General features: G+C 42.9%; 1 protein-coding gene across 9 annotated transcripts in view; it reads right to left on the bottom strand.

Annotated features, from left to right (window-relative positions):
* FRMPD1 (FERM and PDZ domain containing 1) overlaps positions 1-16,110 on the bottom strand; it is a 150,991-nt gene that overhangs the window by 59,881 nt on the left and 75,000 nt on the right. The window lies entirely within an intron of this gene.

Here is a 16,110-nt window from a genome sequence, read left to right as displayed (position 1 = left end):
TAAAATATGACATAGCTTCACTAAAAATGGGATATAGGTCAATCTCACGCATGAAATACGCAAAAATTCCTAAATAAGATAATCACCAGAAAATGTTAATTATTGAAGCTGGGATATGGGTAGGTAAAAGTTCATTTTACTGTTCTCTCTATTTTTGTATAGAGAGTTCCTAATATGCTTGCTATTTTAATTTTAAAAAATTACCTCCAGCAAAATCCACATTATAAGGATAACATACCATAGTCAAGCTGGTTATCCTAAGAAAGAAAATCTCAACCTAAGGAAACTATTAATATATTTTATTAATATAGTAAATATTTATACAAAATATAAATAAATATTTATTTATCTCAAAAAATAATAAAGTAAATGATCATAAGATACTGGAAACTAATCTTGTTTGATTTAAAAAATAAGTAATTCAATATTATTTTTTTAAAAATATTTATTTATTCATGAGAGACACAGAGAGAGACAGAGAAAGGCAGAGACACAGGCAGAGGGAGAAGCAGGCTCCAAGCAGGGAGCCCGACATGGGACTCTATTCCGAGTCCCAGGATTACGCCCTGGGCTGATAGTGGCGCTAAACTACTGAGCCACTTGGGCTGCCCCCAATATTATTTTAGAAAGAAAAATAGAAGCATTCTACTTAAAAGAGAAAATAAAATTACAATATTCATTACAACATTGGAGTTGCCAGCCAGTGCAACATGAAAGAGAATATATATAGTAAAAGCATGGAAACCACCAGTGCCAACAGGTGGCATTATTGCATATGGGCCTCAATTTCAAAATATTGGAGAAAAATAACCTATGCAAAATTGTTCAGTTATGAAACTTAGAATTTATGAACAATCACAAATATTGGAATGGACTATATGGGTGAAAGGAATCTGGACTTGTTCTGAATGGCCCTAAAAAGACAATTCATTGAAGTTCAAGAAGACAAATCTCAACTCAACATAAAGAGCTTTTCTAGGGGCGCCTGGGTGGCTCAGTTGCTTGAGCGTCTGCCTTCAGCTCAGGTCATGATCCCAGGGTCCTGGGATTGAGCCCCCATTTGGGCTTCCTGCTCAGCAGGTGTCTGCCTCACCCTCTCCCTCCCCCTGCTTGTGTGTGCTCTCTCAAATAAATACTAAATAAAATCTTTTAAAAAATAACTTTTCTATTTTTAAAGAAAAATTTAAAACATACACAAAAGTAGACTGAATAGTGTCATGAATTTCCATGAGATCATGAAATTAGTTTTAACTTTTAACTATTTTGTTCATTTTGTAAAGCATTTTCATAATCAGAGCTATCAAAATGGCACTGGGCTTTCTTGAAGGAGAAAGATCTTTTCATAAGCAAGGTGTGCAAAAACTATACAAGATATTAGCAGGTCAGGGAAGCTACAGAGGATAGTCAAAATTGGATGGAGACTAAATCCCTATATGCCTTCTGGGAGTCTGTGATTTAGGAGGTGAGATAATCCAGATTATAAATTGGTCTTGGGCAAATTACAAACAATTTAAATCCTGAAACCCATAACTATATGTTAGTTAACTAGAATTTAAATAAAAACTTGAAACATAAGATAATTATATCCCCCCCCCAAATTTTTTAAAGTTTTTTCTTTTAGTCAGTTGAGTCACCTCCAGCTCCCAATATAAATAGTCAATAAATTCAATCAGTGTTTGTTAAATAAATAAGTGACAAATGGACGAATGGAACACAAAATGGGATGGTGGAACTTCTACACACTAGTAATAAACAGAAAAAAGTAATAAGATATAAATAAACCTTTTTACAACACCTAATATCCAATATACACAAGGTCCAAGGACATAAACTAACTGTTGACACAAGAAAAAAACCCAACAACATAAGAAACCAAATGCTTGGCAAATATCCAGTCTTTTGAATAAGGAGAGAAATAAATGACCAAACTAGCATTTTTTTCTTAAACGAATATACATAAAGTGTTAAAACTTCTTGATCTTCCTCTCCTGGCTCCTGTGATATCGGTTTCATTTTCCTTCAGCATCTCAGACTACATAAACCTACTAAAGCCTTCTCCACAAACTCCTCTTCCCCCATCATCAAATTCTTGGTTTTGATTTTCAGCTGCAATGTCATGTAAATAAACGGTACCTATTGTTTCTCAGCAAGTGGTTCCAAAACTTCACCACATATTAAAATCACCTCTGGAGCTGTTAACAATCCCAGATCATACCATAGATCAATTAAATCAAAATGTTTGAGGGTACGAGCCAGACACTGATGATTTTTAAAAATAATCCCCCCTCCCCAGTGATTCCAGCGTACAGCAAAGTTTGAGACTCATTGCTCTAACCACTCTCCATAAGCACTGTCCTCTATTCCCACAGTTTCAGCAGCCTTGGGAACCAACTGACTCTCTAGGATCTCTACCAAGAGGTCTCCTAAGCATTTGAGCCAATTATATCTGAAACAGAATTCACCATCTTTCTTTGCTCCATTCCTCAAATCCCCTCCTCCAAATGGAACATCTTGTTGAGGAGACTACCATTTAATTTTTCAGAATTATTCTTGACTCACCTCGTTTCATGCCCCACATTGATCCAGTCCCCAAGTTCTTTTGACTTTGCTTCCAGTTATCTTAATCTCTCACTTCCTTTCCTTTTTTAGTGCTACGGCCATATTCAAACTTTGATTGTGACTTCTTATAATAACCTCCGAGTCAGGCTCTGCTTCTAGATTTACCCTCCATCAATCTGCCTTCCATATGGCAACGAAAGTGACATGACATAACATGTTATTCTAATCATGTGACTCATTTTCCCTCTTCATCTTTAGACAATTCCCTCTTTATCTTTAGGATAATGTCTGAGCTCAGGAATTACAATATTAACAACACAACTATATTAACAATACTAATGTTTGCTATGAACCAGGCACTGGCCTAAGCAATTCATATGCCTTATTTAATGCTTATTACATTCTTCATTACAAAAAGGAAACTGAGGAAGGAAGAATTTAAAGTAATTTGGCCAAGAGCACATGGTAACGAAATGGCAATAACTGGATTCCAAATCAGAATTTCTTGCTTATTTCTGGAACTGGACCCAACCATTCCAGCCTACTGCCTCCCTCCTGGCCTCAAGAGGCAGTCAAGCCTTCTGTGATCTGGCCTCTGCCCACCTGTCTGTCTCATCTCCCTCACACTGTGACCTCCAGCAGAACTGAATTATTTCTTGTTCTCCAAATAGGCCTTGATTTCTCACATCCTCATGCCCCTGCAGATGCTGTTTCTTCTGCTTTGTCTTCATGCCCTTCCTGTCACCATCCAAATTCCTACTCACACATCGATGAATGGCCAAGGTGGTACACCGGACAAGCACAGAACACTTCTCTCAGCTTTTCTCATCTGTAAAACCCTGCCCAGCTATGTTCCAGGGTTGGTTTAAGGTTTATGTTATATTACTTGTGATGATTCTTTGAGAACTATAAAGTTCTATGCAATGTTACCAAAGAAACCTCTTTTTCTTTTTTTTTTTTTTTTGAAATCTCTTTTTCTGAGGTAGTGTGAGCTCAGCTGTATCACCAAATTTGTCTGAAGCAAAAGTTGGAAGTATAAGAAGTTTACCTCTGACATATAAAGAAGTGAACTACTGACACATTTTATAACATGGATGAACCTTAAAAACATGTGAAGTGAAATAAACCAGATGCAAAAGGCCACATATTATATGATTTCATTAAGTTTCCAGAATAGGGAAACCAATACATGTAGAAAACTGATTAGTGGTTACCAGAGGCTGTGGGGAAGGGGAAAAGAGAATAGACTACTAATGAATAAGAGATGTCTTTTGGGAACAATAAAATGCTCTAGAATTAGAACATAGCCATTGTACAACCTTGTGAAATACTAAAAACCACTGAGCTCTATATTTTATATGAGTGAATTTTATGGTATGTGAAACTTTTTCTCAGTTTTTAAAAAAGACACTGCTTCTTTTAACCTCTGGCACTGAGCTTCACCCTTTCCTGTGGTGCTAAGTATACCCTAACTCTGATAAGGAACCTGCTTTTCTCGTAACCCTCCCCTCATTCCTTTTTAGTAAAACCAAGAACATTGGTTCCCTAAAAACATTAAAGCATCTGGAGAGCTAGTTAAAACACAAATTGTAGGGCTCATGGGTGGCTCAGTCAGTTGGGTGTCCAACTCTTGATTTCAGCCCAGGTCATGATCTCAGGGTGGTAGGATGGAGCCCTTCTTGCATCAGACTCCATGCTCAGTGGGGATCTACTTGAGATCCTCTCTCTCCCTCTCCCTCCACCCCCTCCTGCAACTCACTCAGGCTCGGTCTCTCTAAAATAAATACAATTTAAAAAAAATGTTTTGAACACAAATTGCCCAGAGTTTCTGATTCAGTGGTGCCCAGGAATCTGCATTTCTAACATCTCTCTAGGTCAAACCTAAGGAATGCTGAGAAGTACACTGAACTAAAGTCAGGAGACCTGCTTTCTCTTCCTGGCTTTGTCTCTAATTAAGCCTGGAATTAGACAGTAACCAAACCTCTCCCTATCTCTTTCATTTTAGCAGTGAATTTCTCTAAGTATCTGCCAATTCTAAAACTGTATTATCTCATTTCCCTCCTTAGGTACTCCAAGGCTTCCCATCCTCAAAATCAAACCACTTCCCAAATGTTCTCCTCAATCTCCCACTACTGCTTTCCTGACCAACTTGGAAAAAGGAAGGAAACCATCAGGTATGTAACCTATAGCATGTCATTTACTACTCATGACAACCTCACATGGTGGGAATCTGTAATTATTTCATTTTGAAGTCCCATCCTCTTCTTATCACTTAATTCTCCAAATCCATGACTCTTGATCCCTTCAAACAGCCCTAGGTGGCCCCTCCTTGTGCCTTTGTTCATGATCTCCCCACTCCCTGAGACTTATTCAAATCCTATCCAACCTCCAAAACCCAATTCAAGCTCTACCACATCCAGGATGGGTTTCTGCCTACTGGTCTACCATGTTCTTCCTACTGCCCTGATTGCAGAACTGCTATGTTATGTCTTATTCTTCCATCCAGCAGGTGACCCACTCATCTATGCTCGTCTTATGATTCCTCACTTCCTATGGATTCAGGTCTTGTTTTCTGCCCCCTACATTGTAAGCTCTTTGACAGTAGGAGAAAGGTGTCCTGTTTCTTTATGAGGGCCTAGCAAAATGCTTGAGCTCAGCTGACATTTGTTGAATTAATAATGGCAGTTTATGGATGTCTGAAATGCTATGGTAAGATCAGAACACCAGAAAAATAGGCAAGTTTAATTCTTGAATGTTCTAAAAATAAAAGAAAGTTATTTATAAATTCTTAGGTAAACTCCTATTTATATTTCTGATGTCAATCAATTGATGTTGCCTTGGTTCATTTCAGTGGTCACAGCTCAGTAAGAGATAAGGGCTGGGATCTTACATCTACATTAACATTGTAAAAGGAATTCAGACTAAGATGAGAAAGGAAGAGGACTTACCCATCAAGCCACATTTTTATTCTTCAACTATAATTGCAACCAGGGCCCCAGGAAGGAGCGGCAACTCTCTTCCCTCCATAGGGATCCCAGTCAAGTCTTTCACTGCAACATAGCCTCCAACATTCTGACTTCACAAGTCATTTCTTTTGTGGTCATAGACTCAAAAGTTAAATAGACTTATTTTATTTTCATTTATTTTGAAATAACACCACACATTATTCCTCTTCCTCCTCCATCTTCCCTTCTTCCCCCTCTTTTAGCATCTGTCTTCAGCAGGAACCCCCCCCCCCCTTTTTTTTAAGAAAAGGGCTTTGAATGCCTGAAATAAAGATTTATCATAGATGTCAGGAAATAAACAAATAAATAAACCAGGATCTCATGGCAGGTTCTTCTAGTTTTTTAAGTCCCTCAGTCATGTAAAGGAGCTCTGGTCACCTGGAGCCTCGGCCATCTCACCTTGCAACGAGTGTAAAGGAGATGTGGGAGGTGAACCATGGGAAAGTACCCTGGATCATTATCACCCCAGAGTGGCAGTTCCCAAATGACAACTGCCCTCATGGCTCTTGCCATGTCAGCAAACAGCCAGACTAACACACCTGCAACACACACAATCTGTGTAAAGAAGGTTCTATGTGTAGTACTCCCTCTGTAGCTTTATCCTAAACAAGAACGTTCATTAAATGACAGATCTGATCATGCCATATTTTTTTTTCATGGTAGATATTAAAATAAGTATGGTTAAACAAAAATGTTAATTCACATGTCATCTAAAACCATCTTGGTGCCATGTGGCACAAAAGACAAGCCTTTGGGAAACATGATTTCGGGCATTGTCATGCCACTGAGATTTCACATGCGCAGGACAGGTTTAGACATCTCTTAGGAAGGGCATAGCCTCTTCTCTAGCTCAATACAGATGGCCTCTGCACAGCCCTCTGGGAGCTGCAGGGTGACAACAGGAATAGCCACCCCAAGTAGAAACCCAGGCTGTGCCTTTCTCCTGTTAGATTCCCAGGCCACTCCATGCAGAAGACTGTAAGCTGGTCACACAAGTTATCTACTTTATCAGATGGACAGTGAGCCCTGGAAGGGATATGGGGAAGGGCAGTACAGTGAGAACAGTAACACTAATTGGAAGGTGTCACCTCCCTACAACCAAGCTTAAAGAGGCCCCATAAGCAGCCTCAAAGGTGGATGGCAAACGTCATTGCTGAGTTGTCTGTGGCTGCCAAACCCCTTGCCTCCACCCTGGACATCCAGAGTACTGGATAAGGACACAGAAGCCCTGCAATCAGGTTCCTGCTCTGCTACCAGCAGAACATGTGATCCAAGTCATGTCCCTTCCTTTTCTGAGGGGTTAAGTATGGATGAACCCTGACAACATTGTCCTAAAGTGAAAGGAGCCATTCACCAGAAGCCACAGCTGATATGATTCCAGTCATAAGGAAGTCCAGAACAGGTGGATCTACAGCAGCAGACAGTAACTGGTGTTTGCTTAGGCTGGAGGAGGTAGGGAACAGAAGCACATAAAAAAAAAAAAAAAAAAAAAGACAATACTGACACCCTCCTGAAGCTTACAGCCCAGCTGAGGCTTTCAATAGGCAAGAAACAATAAACATAGCTAGCAAAGGAAATTGATTGAGAATGTTAGAAAGTGTAAGTGCTGGGGAGAAAAAAGAGAACTAGATTATTAGTGCCATGGGCTACAGGTCTGGGCTCAGGATGAAGTGCTTTTACTTGGAGATCTCATTATGGGTTTTCCCCACTCCTATCTCCAGGGGGCCACAGAGTTCCCCTCTTTCTTCCCAATTCTCTAAGGTGAATCTTTAGTCAAAGTGCTTGGCTGTGACACACTCAGACAAACATTGCCACAGCTTCTGCTTCCCTTTCTACCTCTGAGTCAACTAACATCCACACATTCATTCAAGGACGCTTACTGATCAGCAACAACATGCTAGGCACAGGGGCTGAGGAGGACTGGGAGACCGGCAAGCATAGTTTTCACCTGCATGGAGTCTACAATTCACCAAGGGAATCAGAGCTATGAACACCCAGTTGTAATTCAGAGCAGAATGGAAGAAGACATCTGCAAGAGACAGGAACAAAGGTCGCAGGCTTTTGCACCATCCTCTACAGTTTCCAAAACACTCTCATGGGTGTGGATGATCTCATTTGGTGGTCACATCCTGATCCTCCTCCTTCCATCTTTGACAGTGCTGCTGGACTCAAGGCTCTTCCCCAGTGACCTCTCATGACAAGAGCATGAGGCCTGACATGACCTGGATTCCAATTCCAACTCTGACCAGCCATGTGCTATCCACACATCCTTGGATAACTACCACAGCCTCCCTAAACCTGTACTGACATCTGTGAAGTAGGCTGACTTCCCTTTCTTCCCAGTGTATTAGATAATATATATGAAGTACTACCAGAACCCATAGCACACAGAAAGTCCTTCATAATGACAGTTATAATAATGTTGTTGATTACAGGTTATCCTCTTATCTATATTATTACTTAACTGTATCATCTCTGTCTTTTATTAATACCTAACATAAATCCCAGATGGCATTTCTCTCCAATTGCCCTTATTCCTAACTACTAGGTAATGAATAATTAAATAAAATTAATCAATCAGTGGAAATTGGATGATCAGGGAAAGAAAAGGCACAATATGTCTGATTTCTGATTTGGATGGCTGGAGATGGTGGTCCCTTTCACCAAAGGGGGAAATATTGGGAAAGGGAAGCTTCAGGAAGAAAGATGAGTTTGGTTGAAAGAGGCTCAAATACTGATTTGAGGTATTTATAAATATTCAGAATTATGTCCATTAGATAGTTGGAGCTGAAAATAAAAACTGAAACCATGCAAATAAATGAATATCCTAAAAGGTCCTGCATATTAAAATCACTGAGGTCCTTTAAATAACACCAATGTTCAGCCTCTACCTGCCCAAAGATGCTGATTTAATTAGTCTGGAAAAGGGCCTGGGCAGGATTTATTAAAGGAGCCCCTGTAATTGTAATGTGCAGCCAGAGTTGAGTACCACTAGGATAGAATGAGCAGAGCTAAGGACGGAAGGAATAAGCCTGGGTGGGACTATCATTTGAGGGACTGAAGACACAAAGGAATCATGAGGGAAACTGAGAAGAAATAGTCAATAAGGCCTGAGAACCACCAGAAGAGCCTGGAGAGAAGAAAGGTTCCAAAGGGGGAATGAGAATAGTTTCTCATTCTTATCTTCAATAAGTTAAACATAGAATTGCCATTGACCCATAAACTCTACTCCTAGGTATACACACAAAATAGTTGAAAGCAGATATTCAAACAGTAACTTATACATTAATGTTCACACAATACCCAAAAGATGGAAACAACCCAAAGGTTCACTAATGGATGAATGCATAAACAAACTGTGGTATATCCATACTATGAAGTACTGTTTAGTCATAAAAAGGAATGAAATATTGACACATGCTACAACATCAGTGGACCTCAAAAAGTGAAAGCAGCCCGACACAGAAGGCAACATGGCGATTCCATTTACAAAACATATCTAAGTAAGTCCACAGAGACAGAAAACAGATTACTCCTTGCCAGGGACTCAGGGAAGGACAAAATACGGTGTTTCTGTTTAATGGGTACAAGGTTTCCTATTGAGGTGATGAAAAAGTTCAGAAACTAAATAGTGGTAATGGTAGCACAACATTGTGAATGCACTTAATGCCACTGAATTGTGCATTTTTAAACAGTTTTTTAAAGGTGAAGTTTATGTGTATAAAGTTTACCAAAAGAATATGTGACCATGACAAACACAGCAAAGACAACCAAAAGACCAACCCTGAAAGGGGCCACAGACTTGGCGACTGGACTCTGGTGATAACAGATTCCCTGCTGCCACCTGTTGCTACACAGCCACAGAGGATCTCAGGCTGACCCTGAAGCCAGGGAAGGCCTCTCCAGCCAGACACCACCAGATCCCACAGTGTCTAGTGTGTCCTTGACATTCAGTGTAAAATTCTTTCCCTCCCCATAGACTTGTGGGTTTTTACAAATGCCCTCATCTGGTTAAGAAAAATTCTCTTGACAACCACCTGGACATAATTCACAAAATAGTGGAACATAAACTCAGCCCTCAGACTTGTTTTTTACTACCAACTGTCATGCAAGCCAACTACTTTGCAGTTGCTTCTGGACATGTTTGATACCAGAGGCACCACAGCAAATGCAGTGTTGAGGAAATGCAGACCGACAACTCCTGCAGGTGCCCAAAGGAGGCAGCTGGATTTGACGGCCTGTGTCTTCATCCACAGAAGGAAGGCGGGATCCCCAAATCCATCAGTGGATGCACAGTAACTACCACAGGTATAGCCCAGAACCAGACTGGCATCCGGAGCTGGGTCCCACACGATTCCCAGAGCCCCAGCCTCCGGGATCTGGGACACAGGCTCTGTCCTGGCCAGAGAGGTCTTAGATCTTCTCTCAAAGTCCTCATCCTCCCATAAAGTTGGCAGTGGTCGGAGACAGGGTCTCTGCTCTGCAGAGTTCAAGTCTAGTCCCTGGGTCTTCTGAGCTGAAAGGTCTCCACCATCTTCAGTCAAGGAACTTGGTCCCAAATCAATGCCTTCCATTCAACTCATCAAGCACCTCTTGAGACTGGGCCTGGTGATGGCCTTGGTAGAGGAGACAGGGTCATCAGACAGTCCCTGCCCTTGGATAGTTCACAGTGTGATAGAGCCTATAAGACACCTAGACAAATAACTCCTGGCAGGGTGTGGGGCCCATGAGACAGGGACATCTACAATGTTCCAGAGACCGACGAAACGGCTCCTGCCAGCCAGTGGCATATCATGGGTCCTGCATCGCTGCATGGCGCTCAGGAATGGCTGATGGCTGTCAGGGAGCCAAGAGTGCCAGGTGCTGCCTGCCAATCGGGCCCCCGTGCAAGGGTTCAAACCAGCAGGCCACTCTGGCTGGCTTCATTAAGCCCTCATTAAGCATTCTACCCAGAAACCTCTTTTTGCTCCTGTACAATTGCCCACTTTAGAGCAAACCATGCAGGGAATCAGATCAGCTGTTGGGGGATGGCAGCTATTGGATGCCAGCTATTGGTGGCAGTGCTGACAATGGTCAATGAATGCCACCTCGGCTCAGAGGTAGGTCACTGAAACAATAGGGCCCAGAAACCAGAGATTCAGCCCTAAAGAAGCATTCTGCCTTCTGTCCCCTGAACTCACAAGTGCCCAGTGGGGTCACCCCTCTCTGGAAGGACACAGAAGTTGCCATGGCTGGGATTTTGCCTAAGGAAAGGAGGGACAGCCTAGGCCACAGGTGCTTGGTGAGTCACCATCTGAAAGAACAAGAAATTAATCAACTGACATAGAGAATGGGTAAGTTACAGCTCATCCTTTGTGGGGAATCCTCAAAAAAAAAAAAAAAAAAAAGCCAAGAAACTATACAACATTCCAGGAGCAGCAATTGATTTAATGTAAGGTATTTAGAAATAGGCAATAAAGTAAGGTATTAAAAAATAGGCAATAAAGCCATATCTATACAGATACGGCTCTGGGCATAACAGTGCTCTGAGCACAACTATAAAGTGACGCTGGACAGACACAGAGACGGAAAACAAGTCTGATCTGGATGCTGGAAATAAGCAGTAAACTTACTCATTTCTTTTTAAAACCCCATTATTACTGTTTGTGCACGACGACACCTAAAAATCAGAGAGATCGTCTCAGAGAGATTGAATCTAAGCTCCGAGGACAGAGGCTCACAGGGGAATGGCACCAGGGCCCGTGCACCACCTGCCCCTTCTCCCCTGGCCTCCTTAACTCCTGCCTGCAGACCTGGAAGGGTTTGAAGGTCTGCACCTCAGATTCCATGCTCTGGCTCAGAGAGCTCAGCCGTCTTGTCGGCTCCCCTGTGACACACACAAACCAGCCCACCTTGGGCCCATCGGGAACACCATGAACACCCCACTCCCCAGCCTAGAACCTGGGGGTTGGTCGCAGAGCCTTGGTATCCTCCCTGCCAACCCCACCACTCTCCAGCCCCTGCTGCTGCGACCCTCAAACATCTCCCACGTTACCACTTCTTTTACCTCTGCTGCCATCACACAACTTGAGGCTCTTACAAGGTCTCTTACCTGGGTCACATGGCACCTGCTCTCCCTGCTCCAGTCTTGCTCTCCTGCCAAGCCATTTCCACAGCACACTGCCATCTTTTTCTTTTTTTAAGATTTGAGAAAGAGAGAGAGCTTTCACAACCCAATGGGGGGAGAGGTGGAGGGAGGGAGGGAGAGAGGGAGGGGGAGAGAGAGAGAAAGAGAGAGAGAGAATCCTCAGGCAGGCTCCCCACTAAGTGAGGAGGCTGTAGTGGGGCTTGATCCCAGGACCCTGGCTGGGATCATGACCTGAGCCAAAACTAAGAGCCAACTGCTTAACCAACTGAGCCACCCAGGTGCCCCATGGCAACTTTTCTAAGATACAAATCAGACCCTGCATCAAACCCTATGAATCACCCCATCACTTTAAGGATAATTGATTAGGGTCTGCAGTGCAAGCTCTGCAGCCAGTCCACCTGGGCTCATATGGCTGCTCTATCACTTACTAGATCTGTGACTATCAGGTTCCTTAAGCCTTTGGTCCCTCAGTTTCCCCACCAGTAAAATGTGGACAACAACAGTACCAGCCTTACCAGCTCTTTGTGAGGACTAAGTTAATGCATGGAAACTGCTTAACAGCGCCTGGTGAGAAGCATTCTGCAAATGGTGGCTACTATTTTCAGATTTGTGCTTTCTATAGACCTTCAAGGCCCTGTCTGCTCAGGCCCCACTCAGCTCTCCAGGCTCTTTACTCTCCTGCATCCCCTGTATTCCCCTCCCAGGGTCGTCCAGCCCTGCTCACCCCCTCTTCCCTTCTGCTCTGGCCACTGAGCCTTTGCTCAGGCCACTGTCATTGCTGGCTGTGCTCTTCCCTCTGTGGCTTGCTTCCCTCTCTCACAACTCTATTTGACTATTTACAATATCCCCTGCTGGAATAGAAGATCCTTGCGAGCAGGGCCTTGGGCGTCTGAGTCACCATGAGTCTTCAGTGCTTAACAGACGCTCAGGAAATATTAGCTCAAGAACTGAAACCAATGGTGCGAACCAGACAAGCCCGGGCCCCAGAAATGCTGCCCTACTGAAAGTAATCAACAGGAACACAGTCTTCCCTAGAGGCAAATCCTAGAAGTCACGGCACATCTAGAACTTCATGGCATCCCAGTTTGCTACAACTCTTCCCACTGGAGCAGCTGGAAGGAGGCAGATCCTTGTGAAATGAGCAAGATTCAGGTGCTTTAACAAAGCCAAGTCCCTGACTGAGATGGAAAACAGATTAGGAGGCAGAGGAGGAAGCAGCAAGGAAGAGCCACATCTCGGGTGCTTGCTGTTTAGATTTTATATGACCTGACATTACCAGGTCATTACTGAGTAAAATGAATACAAATATTTTTATTTAAAAGAAAATGTTAGAGAAGAAAAAGAAGGAAGAAGTTCTGGACGTTTCCTATAAAGCCATTCTGTTGAGCAATTTCTATCTTCTTGCAGATTTCTCATTATGAAATGAGAACTGTGTCCCCTGGACAATAATCTAGCCCCTGGAAGCTTATTTCAAAATTCAATGACCACCATAAGAAAAGCAATTACCTCCTAATTAAACATTAAGATGATTGTTTAATGTATCAACATACTGCGGCAAACAGTTACAAAATAAAAACAAAGCCTCCCCACTTCCCCTTCACACACTTCGGTCTACTTCATACTCTGATGGCAGATTACTCTTACTAAAAGACAGCTCTGCTCATGCCTTGCCCTCATTCAAACCCTTTCAATGGCTCCCCATTGCCTTCAGGATAAAGAACAAACTCCTAAGTGGGTGTTAAAGATCCTTCTCCTTTTGGCACTGACCTACTTGAATAGCCAGCCTCATTTCCTCCTAATCACCTTCAAATAACCCCTGCTCCCATCAGAATGCAGCGAGAGCCCCTGCTGTGCCTTTGTCTTTTTCCCACCTCTGCCTATAATGTTCTTTACCCACCCCCAAACTCTTCACGTCCAAATCCTGCCTCCCTGTGGGACTCACTCCAATGCTACCTCTTCCACGAAGTCCTCTGTGATGTCCTCCATAACACAGGCTGCCCACCACCTCCAGGCTTCCACAGCCTTTACTGGAGATGATTCCCCTCTGTTGATACCTGGCTGGCTTGTCTTACAGTTATTTCTTTAAAAAAAAAAAAAAAAAGACTTTATTTATTCATAGAGAGAGAGGCAGAGACACAGGGAGAGGGAGAAACAGGCTCCATGCAGGGAGCCCAATGTGGGACTTGATCCCGGATCCCCAGGATCACACCCCAGGCTGCAGGCGGCGCCAAACCGCCGCGCCACCAGGGCTGCCCTCTTACAGTTATTTCTGAACAAAATCTCTACCTCCTGATAAACTATAAACCAATACATTTTCCCCTCACACCGAACATATGTCATGCAAACAGAAGGTACTAAACAATCCTGAATGACTAACAAATGGCAGCAAACAGTACAAAATGGTCAGCAGCCACCCAATTTATCACTGTGCTTAGAGAGGAAGCAAGTCTGGAAACACAGGAACTCTATCCAGTGGTCAGACCATTTGATCTACAAACCTGTTTCTACTGAAACCCCCTAATTACTCTCATTATTTACCCAGAGATCTCTCAGTCCTGCAGGATGTGCATGTGTGACAGCTTGTGCACGTGCATGCGTGTGCGTGTGTGTTGTACAGGAGGAAGGAAGCAGAGTGGAGGAGGGGGATGCTCATCAAAACCTGGCAGCAGCAACAAAGGAGCTCCTTCTTCAAGGAAGACAGCTCAAAATCCACGAGAACCAAGCGTGTCACTGCACTTGCTGTCAAGCACCGAGAGGGAGGGTACGATGAAGTCCTGCCAGGCAGTGGTTCTGACTTTACTGAGTCGCTGCAGAGTTTGTTAAAACACAGTTCTCCTATGCCCAGTTCTGTGTCTCTCAGTTGGGGTGGGGCTCAGATTTTGCACTTCTAACAAGCTCCAGATAATGCTGATAGGGACCTCACTTGAGGGATCCTCCGTGTAGATGGGCAAATGAATCAAGGGGTTCAAGGTAGGAGGATCAGCTGTGGTACATGACACAGGCATTTTGTTGTTGTTGTTAAAGATTTTATTTATTTACTTCAAAGGGAGAGGGAAAGAGAGAGCCTCAGCAGGGGTAGGGAGGCCACAGAGAGAGAAGCAGCCTCCCCTCCCTAATAGGCGGTGAGACTGACACAGGATCCGATCCCAGGACCCTGAGATCATGACCTGAGCTGAAGGCAGAAGCTTAACTGACTGAGCCACCCAGGAGTCCCTCAACACAGGCATATAGAAAGCCAAAAAAACTAATTTTTAATCAGATTCAGGCAGGCACATGGAAAAACAAAATCATACCGTGATTTTTCCCTCTCACTTGTAATTCAGAAACTAAATACTACAGGTAGCCTGGAGAGTTACGGACAAGGGAGTTAGGAGACCTGGGTTTGAGTTCTGCTTCTGTCACTAATAGCTGGGTAGCTAAAGACCCTCGCTACCTTCTCAGGACTGCACCATTAGAACCACAGAGATGCTCAACCAGAAAAATCTCCAGGGTCAGGTCTTACATCCTATGATCTCATGATGTAGAAAACCTGTTGGCAATTTAATTCCAAAACGAAGTATTACCCATCTCTATAGAAGATGCTTAAAGATACTGCAATATGGGGCCCCTGGATGGCTCCGTTGGGTAAGCTTCTGCCTTTGCCTCAGGTCATGACCTCAGGGTCCTAAGATGGAGCCCCACTTCAGGCTTCCTGCTCAGCAAGGAGTCAGCTTCTCCCTCTCCCTCTGTCCCTCCTCCTACTTGTACCCGGATGCACTAGAGTGGTCTCACTCTCTCTCTCAAATAAATAATCTTTTTTTTTTCAAAAAAAAAAAAAAGGTACCGCAATTTGGAAACTTAAAATGAGAAATAACAGTTAAATGGGAGAAGAACCCAGAATAAATAATTGCAATTATGAAGACTGAAAGAACCTTCACTTAAACAGGTTTCACAAATAATGAGCATTCAGATTATACCATGGAAATAGCTTTTAAAATATACAGCAAAAATACTCAATTAGGAATACTACTCAGCCATAAAGAATGAAGTCTTGCCATCTGCAATGATGCTGATGTTGCTAGAGAGTACAAAGTGAAATAAGTTGGAGAAAAACAAATACCATATAATTCTACTCATATGTGGAATTTAAGAAACAAGCCAACGAGCAAAGGGAACAAAAGAGAGAAACCAAGAAACAGATTTAATTATAGACAACAAAATGATGGATACTAGAGGGCCGGTGGTTGGGAGAAATAGTGATGGGGATTAAGGAGGGCACTTATCATGATGAGCTGGGGTCTCGAATGGAAGTGCTGAATCACTATATGGCATGCTTGAAACTAACATAACACTGTATGTTAACTAACTGGAATTAAAAACTTAAGTTAAAAAATGCTACAATTTAAAAAGCCCACCTACCTTTCTGCAACCCTCTAGAGG

Source organism: Canis lupus, chromosome 10, assembly GCF_048164855.1.
Source record: "Canis lupus baileyi chromosome 10, mCanLup2.hap1, whole genome shotgun sequence".
NCBI lineage: Eukaryota > Metazoa > Chordata > Mammalia > Carnivora > Canidae > Canis > Canis lupus.
Note: the sequence above shows the minus strand (reverse complement) of the source record. Positions and strands in the feature narration are given on the sequence as shown.